This window comes from Egretta garzetta, unplaced genomic scaffold (genome assembly GCF_000687185.1).
Source record: "Egretta garzetta isolate BGI_Z169 unplaced genomic scaffold, ASM68718v1 scaffold620, whole genome shotgun sequence".
NCBI classification, from domain to species: domain Eukaryota; kingdom Metazoa; phylum Chordata; class Aves; order Pelecaniformes; family Ardeidae; genus Egretta; species Egretta garzetta.
Window position 1 is genome coordinate 650458 of NW_009258309.1, and position 3076 is coordinate 653533.

Here is a 3076-nt window from a genome sequence, read left to right on the forward strand (position 1 = left end):
CCAGCACCCCCAAGTCCCTCTCGGCAGGGCTGCTCTCGATCCTTTCTTCCCCCAGCCTGTACTGATACTGGATGATAGTATTGTATCTGTAGTGCAGTGCAAATGCAACGCTGCTGGTGGAAATTCAGCTGTAAGTTATTGCCATGCAATGCTCAGTAGGCCCTTTCACAGAACAGAGGTGTACAGGGGACAGCCGTATAGCAGAGACCAAATGGGGACTCTCAGTAAGTTAGCGAAGTTTTCTGTCTCACAATTGAGTGAATCAGCAGATATAATTCAGTGATTCGAGTGAAGCTTAGTTTTTAATTGGAAAAAAATATGTAGTGAGTTTATGTTTTCACATTAGCTTCCCTATAGCTCGAACAAGGCTTGACCATTGTCATCAGCTAAGATTTTACAAAACCTTCTTTTAGAGTCTGTACAAAATTATCGATGGGCCGTGAAGAACAAACGAGTACTAATTTTTTCAGTCTACACCCACAACTCTTTCTTTAGAAATGGTATTTGTCTCAAATGAGAGAATGTATTTGTTAAAAAAAAAAAAAGGATGGAAACTGTAATGCGGGAACAAAAACTTTTGGCTGTCAGCATTTCCGTAACCTCACAAGACCCAATTTTCATGTGTTAATTTATCATCTTGGTGTAAAGAGAAAACATGTTTTTGTTTTTCCTATTTCAGATTTGAATAACTAGATGATTATATATAAATTTACTGCATTTGTGCAGAAGATGTGCTGGTTTTAACATCTGTCAGAGAGCTGCATCTTAAATTCCTTCCCATGATCATTTTTTGGGTGTTATTTTCTGGCAAGTTTGGGAGTTTTGGGGACAGTTTTGAAAATTCTTATTCTAGCAAAAGGATAAATCCATCCTGATTTCATAAAGTACGCTCTCTTTTGCACATGTGCAATTAGGATTCAGTGGTTAAATTATCGGTTACCTTAGAAAAAACAAACTAGTGACAAAATTCAACAGTTAGTTGAGTTTTGGTGTTTCCTGAGGGGGCTCTGAAGGCCTGTATTGAAGCCCTATGAAATGTACACTAAATAGGCTGCTACAGAGAGACAGCCGTAAACGGATGAGAAATCTTCCTTTTAATTAGAAGTCTGTGCGTAGTGATTTGGTACATCTTTTACATCACTTAAGCTGTTCGGATATAAAATACATTGTCTTCTGGTAGCATGAGAGTTCAACTGGAGGCTGGAGGAGCGTGATCAACACTTCAGTCATTCTGTAAGCGCTCTAAGCACAGCGGTGTTGCCGTATTTTCTCTATCCTTCAAACACCTAACTTCACTGTAGGAATAAATAAAACAGACGCTTTCTCAAAAATGGTAAGAAGAAACTTCTTAAAGCTGCAATTCTTAACCTATCATTAGCACCAGAGCTCCGCAAGCAGAATGTGGGGCTGACAGGCTTTGCAAATGGATGTGTGGGGAAAGGCAGCCATCTACCACAGCATGCGGAGAAAGCATACGAAATCATGATATGGAAGGAGTTACACAAAAAAGTGTCTGCCTTACTCAGTGGGAGATTCGGTGGATGTATGAAGTATGCACTACATGGTACTGACTAGTGTTGCGTTGTTCAATATTAGTCCACGAAATTTGGCGTGCTGTCTCCTTCCCCATGATAATCACTGTTGGGGAAGACTCAGCTTGTGGACCCTGGCAGCTGAAAAGAGAAGAGGAGTTATGCAGATGACTTCACACTGTTTAGAATTTCGGCATTTGGGGAATATTATGGAATTGCTAACAAATTAATCTTTTTTAATTGTAGTGGCGTGTATGCATTTCCTGTCCTAAGATGTCCATGCTTATTCATAGCACACCAAAAGAATCACATTTTTTTTTTTTGCCTTTGAATACAAACAGAATGAAGAAAGATTATTTTCTAGACATCAAAGAGAATTAAGTCAAAATGACCAATTCAAACACTGAAAACTTAACAGAAATCTAAATATTGGCCTGTTTTACACCTTTTAATGATAAAAAAAACAGCTATTAAAGAAAACAAAGACAAGGGAAAAGAAAGAGAAGAGGGGATTTGCCTGAAGTTTGTGTTTAATCATGGACAAAAAGTTGGTAGAAAATTTGTAATTTGGACTCTAATGTTAAAATAGCCTTTTTGGACCTTAGTACAAGGATGATGTGGTAATTCAGACTGTAATTCGAATAAGACATATTGGGTACTTAAGTCTGCCCTTGCACATGAGTGACTTATATTTAATGTTTCACCTTTCAGATTTCTTGGATCTGAGCATACCTAACCTTACTGAAACACAAATTTAGACATTGGAGTCTCTTAACTGCAGCTATGTCAACAGTGAAACACGGTGAACTAACAGTTTAGAATAAGAAGTTAAATATATCAGAGGGAACTGGAGGATTGTACAGGCAGAGGGTAATTTCTTACATAGAATATCATCAAGGAATATCAGCTATCTGTTAGCAAAAATGTCATATGAGCATGCTTTTGTTATTCATTCTTTCCCAATGCTGGGTTTACACAGTATAAAACAAAACAAAAAACCACCCCTGCATGTCTGCAGGCCCAGCAGAAAGGGACAAAGTGTTGCTCTAATGAGGAAGAGGCTCTATGAAGTAGGGCACAAGCTGTGAACTGAAAGACGTCATTAGACTGGGTGATGCAGGAGAAGGACCCTGGTTTGTTCGTTGGTTGGTTTATTGGCTGGAGGATACCTGATTCTAAAGAATAAATCAATGTGAGGAAATGGGCTTGGTGAAACAAATAGTAAGATTGTATAGGTTATTGGGGTTTGGGTGTTTGGGTTTTTTTAAGCCTTAGAAAACCTGTGTGTCTATTTGCATCTGATACCAGGAATGTAAATTCAGAAATTCAGACTATCTGCAAGATTAGGAAAAAGTATTGTGCAGCTGTTGGTGGGTCTCTCTGAAAATTAACATTGGTCCTGGGGCAAAAAGCAGCTGGATCTTCTGAGGCATACAAGAAGAGCATCACAGAGGGATGCTACAAGCAGTCTGCTCCTTTGTTGTCTTGCCCCCTAAATAACATCTCTAATTTCCGAAGTGCTCAGCATTCAAGAATTCTCATTT